The sequence below is a fragment of the Lagopus muta genome, chromosome 15 (assembly GCF_023343835.1).
Source record: "Lagopus muta isolate bLagMut1 chromosome 15, bLagMut1 primary, whole genome shotgun sequence".
NCBI lineage: Eukaryota > Metazoa > Chordata > Aves > Galliformes > Phasianidae > Lagopus > Lagopus muta.
In genome coordinates, this window is record NC_064447.1 from 7916203 (window position 1) to 7923281 (window position 7079).

Sequence of the window (7079 nt, forward strand, 5' to 3'; positions counted from 1 at the left end):
GCAATTGGGCAAAGCCGAGAGGGGGCGGGGCGAGCCCGTCTGCTGGGGGCGGATCCCCGGGCCCCAAGCGCGGGCGCTGCGGGCTGTTTCGGGCGGCGGAGGCCGTGTGCGTTAGCTTCCTGTTTTTTTTGTTTGTTTGTTTTGTTTACTTGTTTGTTTTGTTTGTAAGTTTGGTGGGGTTTTTAGTGTTTTTTTTTTTAATTATTGTTTTTAATTTTTGGGTATGACTCACATTCTGTCCTTATGTTTACCGTGCTTAATTTTAATGAAACCGACATTTTTTGTCTTTAAACCTCCTTTTAGCCGCATCCTGCCGTGGTCTGTTTATTGAACTGCACCCTACGTAGCACCGTAAGACCAACATGGCTTATCTTCCTCGCCCTTCTCCCGTCACTCCAATTAGGCATTTCCATAAATACGCATCGCTATATTGAATTGGATAAACTTGGGCTGGTGCTCGGCTCCAGAACCTCACTGTCCCACATCCCACCCAGACAGCCGTTCTGGCACGCCGCGATGGAGGCAGCGCCCCCCAACCCGCCATGCGGAGATTTAAATTACCACTGAGAAAAGAGAAGGCGGCCGCAATGAGCAAGGCGACGATCTGTTCGTCCCCATAACGGAGCACGAGGCAAGACGTCATCAGTTTAAAGCGCTGTGAGAAAAACCAAGGGCAGGTATTAAGCAAATTCAATTGATAAAGACGCTATGGCAGTAATGTGAGGATGGGTGCGGAGTCTTCATTAGCTGAGGGTTTAAAGGTAGCTTAAATTACGTGTTTTATGTGCAGCCACTCCCCTGTTTAACCAAGAGGGTGAGCCAAGTGCTCTGGTACTCTCCCGATTTTTTTCTCTAAACAATTCACGCTCTCATTTAAATTTAATCTCCGTTCAGCTCCACAGAAATGATGGAGGAGCTGTCTTTCTCCAGGCTGCTCTCAGAAAATAGAAACGAACTAGATCCTCAAATTGCTTGCCATATTCTTACCCTATCTTCATTTAGCTCCTCTCCATAAAGGAGTCATTCAAGAGGAATTACGTTCCCTTGGAATGAATAGTTCCTGTTCCAATGCATGCTTTAGCCTATTGCATAGCACAATTATACAAAATAGGATACCTGTCTTCCTGTGGGCCCTCCTGCCCAACTTTCTCTCATCCCAACGCACAAATACCTTTGACATTAGCTACTTTCTTTCTTTTAACTAGTAAATGCTGGAGGAGAGATGGAAAAGAGTTAGCAGCTGTGTGTGCAGAAAACATCCCGACTGTCACTAAAGACTTGGAGAAACAGGAGTCTCAGAGACCTTAATGAAAACTCGTTTCGGGCTGCTTCATGCAACAGTTACTGGATGCCATCTCAGTTGTATTTTATTTGGTGAAAACACATTTGGAATGTCTGGAAGTTTCTTTGCAAAAGTTAGGAACAGATACTTTCAGGAAGCCTGTTAAAGTGGCTGTGCCAAATTGGATGAAAGACCACTCCAGCTACACAATCTTTCACCGTTAGCAAATACCACAGTAAAACCTCTGTTATCTTTCCAAGTGTCCTATCACTTGCAGTACGGGTTCTTCTAAGACATACCTGTATTTAAGAGCAGCTTTGTAACACATTTGTTGAGGTAGCAGGCAGGCTTCCTGTGTAGTGGGTACACCTGGGGTGTTCACATTGCTTGAATTTGCATCCTTCCAAACTCAGCACTGAAAGCTGTTACTGCTGATCTGAATGGACACGGTGAAAAAAAAATCACACTTCTTTGCAGACACTGAGGATTCCAGTGATATTACCAACAGCAGTGATTTTTAGAAGGAATGGTTAACACACCATTCAAAGGATTTATCTTGTGAGATTGGGCAGGCTGCAGCCTTGGGTAACACAAACAAGGACTATGTGTTTATGACTGCCAGGCAAGCCTGGAGCCCACTGAAAGCTGAACATGCAGAGCTGTCTTCATCTTCCTGAAATGAAGCTGTCTGCAGAAAGGAGCATTAGCTCTTAATAAGCTCCAAATCTTATAAAATCTAAATTAGATGCTGTCGCTTACTTGGAAGTGTGCAGTCTAGGATAACTATCTACTTCAGATCCCCCTTGACTGGTTTCTGGTACACACATCCCTTCTGTGCTCTCATTTCTGCTGATTTGTGAAGATGCCTGAAACTGCAGATTTCTCCAGTAGGAATATGGATTAAAAGCAGTGCTATTAATGGTAAAGTGCAAATGCATTTAGTAACAAAGCCTGATAAAAGTAAATAGTGAACACATCAAGTAGTTAATTTCTACTTGAGTAACTTGCTTTTAAGGTATATTTTAGCAAAATTCAAATACAATTAAAATGCAGGAGATAACTTTAGTAAACTGACACAATTTCACTATTTCTAAACTTTGAACATGTTTTGCATTTTAAACCAATTAAAACTATCAATATGAAATTCACCTCATTCTTAACTGTGTAGCCCCTTAAGATTTCAGAGTTCACTAAGTGGCTTGTTTACATTTCTTATTACAAAGCGTCAGTTTCAGGTTCATTTTTCAGATATAAGTATTTGTATTAAAAACCTACATACTGGATTCTAAAAGAAATCAGTGAGGTTATGCAGGTTGACTTGTTAGCTATGTGAATGGAAGAAAATATACACAAAGTCATTAATTAAAACTTGACACTTTTCTTTGTTGTATCCATCCCAGAGGGGACAATTTCCTGCTATAATGATCAGCGACAATCAGCATAAGCACTAAGGAAATACCTTAATTTCCCAGTGGATGTACATGTGAATAAACATGGCTTTTTCTATGATCAACTCTTTGAGGAAACAGAGAAGGATGCATCTCCTTTACAAAGGAAAAAGTATTGCTGCTCTGAATCACTGTAGAAAAATAAAACATTTTATGTCTAAATGAAGTGCTACACCAAGTGTATCAGCAACCGTTATGGTCAACCGTAATGGATTTAAAAAGAAAGATTTAAGACATCAGACTTTAAAAGGGAAAAACAGATTTATTTCATGCAGTTTACAATAGGCTAGTGTTATGAAAAGGAGGTTAAAAAAATACCCACACACATTTGTAATCGTATCTTTGTTTTAAAAATGATGGCTAACTATACCGACTTCAAATGTCTTGGGAAGCCCTAGCAGATTTTTTATCCAGGGAAACTCCCTGGATTCAATTTTTTGTCCATGTCTGTGCTAAGAGTTCTGGCTAATGCAAAGGCATTAAAACCAAATCAAAACTCAAACTTTGCTGCAGTAAGAACACTTCAGAGATAACGAATTGGCACAAAATAAAGTGTTATTGCTAATCCACTATCCAGGAAATAACATGTTGCAAGTATGGCCACTTGGATATTAACACAAACAGCTGATGCACAACTAAGTGTGAGACAGGTGCTTTAAAACCAACAAAACCAACCTGCTGAATTGGGTATGTGGGCCTAGACAGACTGTAGGAAATGGATTCAGGGATTTTTTTCACAGCGAGGCTCAGATGAGGCTCAGGACAGAAGCAGGCTGAAATAGTTGCCATTTGGTACTTGTTCAGTTTGGTGCTCTTGGTTCAGTTCCAAGCAGATAGGTTGGCAACATGTTTTTTTTGACAGTGTCTTGGCACTTGCTTTTCTCCTAGCAAGAACGCGTGGGCCAACTTCAATTTGAATAATGTTGTGCATGAGCTTTTGTAAAATCTTCAAAAGGAACAAGAATCATGTACACAGATATTTCAACTCTTACATTTCATACGGATTGATTGGGCCTGGACATCTCAGTAGGTGTTAGGTTGGGTCAAACCCTAGGCTCAGCATTCCGAAGCAAGGAGAACTTGCAGAACCTTCTCCTGCCTCAGCCATCCCCAAAGGATCAAAATAACTATCAATAAATTGTTTTAATTATAGTAATTACTTATACACAACATCCTGAAGAGAACCCTGGAAAGAACCCAGAAAGCTCTGTTTGCAGCAGTATTTATTTACTGAGCTTTCCAGAAGTTTATACCTTGGTAGATCTTACAACAGTGAAGGACAGCTAAGTTGCAATGAAATATTCAGCATCAATTTCCTGGCACAGAATCTTCCTCAAAGTCTCTCTGTTGGCAGTTCTGTTCACAACAGCTGTTAGATTTCAACATGGGCAATAATAAAGTGGTGGGCAAATGTGCTGTCATCTCTACTGTACTCCTTACCAAGCTGGATACTGAAATTCCAAACAAGATATGAACGCAATTATATCTGCAATTGGTTATATCTGCAATTTCTATAAATGATTTCAGAGTTTGAGTTAGAAAAACAAACTAGCTGCTTTTTAGAAGTTATTTATGTCTCTAGAACCTCAAATTAGCCCTGGACAGTATTTTAGCCCTTAGGATTTCTGCAGTGAAAATGAAGAGTTCCTTCTTTTACACAAACTGAACAATAAAATAAGACCTATTTAGCCCTTTAAAGCCTCAGTCCACTAAGAAGCCTTTAAAGACAGCTCCTGATTGTTGTGAGCCAAAAGAAAGAAAAATTATATTACACTGAGTCCAGGCAGCTTTCTACACTTTTTTTAAAAACTGAATATTCATCCTATTTTAAGAATCAGTAATCCTACTCACAAACCCAGGTAGAATCCTGAGATTGTCCTTAAAGCTGCAAATAACTGCAGTCTAAAGTATAGTGAAGCAAACAGACAGCTTCCTCAAAATGGCTGTGTTAGGAAAGACACTTCACCAGAGACCCCTGGAAGTTTTAATCCCACTGTCCTGAGATAACAAGTACTGCTAAAGGCAAAGCAAAATCCCATCTCTGTTTCAAGGACCCCAACTGTAGGGTTGATTGAAGAAGTTAATTTAAAAACTCGACAGAGATTGTTGATGCTGAGAGAGAGATTAAAATAGGAGAACGACACTTTCTTGTTTTACAAAGTGAACAAAATGCCAAGTTTCGTCTCCAGACTCTCTTTTTTCCCTTGGCCTTAATCCCAAAGAAAAGCCCAGTTCTTAGCAGTTCTCTCAATACATCTCAAGGAACATATTCCAGCATACCTGAACAACTGGACAACACACATTATAATACATTTCCTAGATAACTGCATTCACTCACACATTCCTGCACTCCAAGTTCATTTTTATAATACTAATGAAACAGTAATTTGTAAATGGTATGAGTTTGTTACTGCTCAAAAAGAGACCGAAACTTCCAGCATCCTCAACAGATGTTCACGGAATGCAGCGTTCTGTTCTGAGAAATAGTTTTCTGAAAATATCATCATCCCACTCAACAGACCTGCTCCCCGAGCAAGTGCATGTTCTTTTGTTTAATCTGTGAGAATTTATTTTTTTTCTCCTAAAATAAGTTCCACTCTCAGAGAAACAGGAGTCTGAATCAAGTTCTTGTATCTCCAGAAAGATACCAGGAAATAATCTCATTTCTCATCAGTCATAACTGCGCAGAAACACTGCTGGAAATGGAGCTATGCAACTACTGCCAGAATAAAATCTGAAGAGAAAAAGCTGGGTAGGTATCTTGAGCTCAGTTTCTTCAAGAATATGTTTTACTAATGCTCAGGTGGGAAGATGAAACAGTTCCCAGGAACTGTTATCACGACAAGAAGCCTACTGAATTTGAAAAAACAAAACCAACAACAGTTTCCACATGTTCCAAGAATAATCATGCTGAAGACTGAAAGTTCAGTAGGCGACCAGGCCTGTGACACATTTCTGTGGGATAACAAACTGCAGTTATCCATAATCCTTAGAAATCCCACAGTAAGGAAGAGAAAATTCCAGGTGAACTTTTGCTAAGAAATCTATTTCACACATACTGTGGGACCTGCTGAGTCAGCCCGTACTTTTGGACAGTTCCATTCACAACTTTGCAGCCTCAGAATGCAGATCACTGCAGATAAACTCTGATTCAATTGCTGCCTGAAGTAATGCAAAAGTGTTTGACATAAAATCAGTCATCTCCGATATTAAAAACCAGCTTGTTTCCTAACTTAAATAAATGAATACAGTAAGTATGGACTTCTTGGTTCTTCAACAAGAATTTCATCACGCAATGAAAGTCTCTGAGAAACTCCTCTAAAAATCCACTATGACCTACTGGAGTGGCCTCCTTCTGCATGAGCAACACACAAAACCACTGCCCTGAATATTCATTGAGTGAAAGTGTGGGAAGCTAAACCTTTCACAGAACTTACATTTTCATGAGAGGTTACCTTAACTAACTGTACATTTTGGTATCTCTCCCTCCCTACTTTCTTCCTTCGTCAACCTCTCCATGCTCAAAACCCTAAATCCTACCTTGGAATACTGTTTTAATGTAAAGAGAGAGAAGCTGGAAAAATCCAGAGCTCACCTCAAGCTTTTTTTCATATTAGCTTTTCAAATACAACCCCTCAGCATCAGTTTTACATAATCATGAGCAGTTGGCTTAAGTGAATACTCCCCAAAGGACAGAGAAGAAACAAAGGACGCCGGTTTAAATGAAGTCCGTACGTAACCTCATCCTGCAAGATGTTAAATTATGAAGCAATTGTAAAAACATGATGTAGATTGGACTCTAATGAAAAAAAAAAACGCCCTGTACTTGAAATTACAAGAGTCAAATAAAAACCTTCTTTAGGGATTGATTCTTAATGCCTTGAAAAAGGCGCATGATTGCACTTCCATCTATCTGAAAGCCTCAGATGTTCACAAAAAAAATCAACAACAGCAAGAACAGGAAAGTAGGTAGTTCAGGTGTTCTCAAGCAATAGCACATATAAAATAATTTATAAGGTACCTGCCTTTTTTTTTTTTTCTTTTTTTTTTCCTTAAAATCTCCATGAGGTATCGGAAACAAAGTGCAAAATGATTAACCACCATTTTCCCCAAATTTGCTACAACAGGGATACAATGTAAACTGGAGAGCAGGTAATCTCAACATAAAAGCATGTTTTAAAACTGAAAAAAATCCAGAGAAAAAACATACTTAGGAAAAAAAAAACCAACCCTTTTCCGTACTCTGAGTTTGTTCGACTGGCTCAGTTTGTTACTTATGCTTTGCTGCTGCCATTCTCGAAGGTCTCACCTTGTGAAATAAAATACTCTGTCTTTTGAGGGTTAAATAA

At 39.3% G+C, this 7079-nt stretch overlaps 1 long non-coding RNA gene across 2 annotated transcripts; it reads left to right on the forward strand.

The window, feature by feature from the left end:
- The first annotated feature begins 13 nt into the window (after positions 1-13).
- On the forward strand, positions 14-5308 carry LOC125700917 (uncharacterized). 2 transcript variants are annotated; one of them, XR_007380086.1, is made up of 3 exons: positions 15-106; positions 304-677; positions 1206-5308. It is a non-coding gene; the product is annotated as an uncharacterized LOC125700917 (long non-coding RNA). The 2 variants fall into 2 exon arrangements; XR_007380085.1 differs by having other exon boundaries at positions 14-106; positions 304-5308.
- The last annotated feature ends 1771 nt before the right edge of the window (positions 5309-7079 follow it).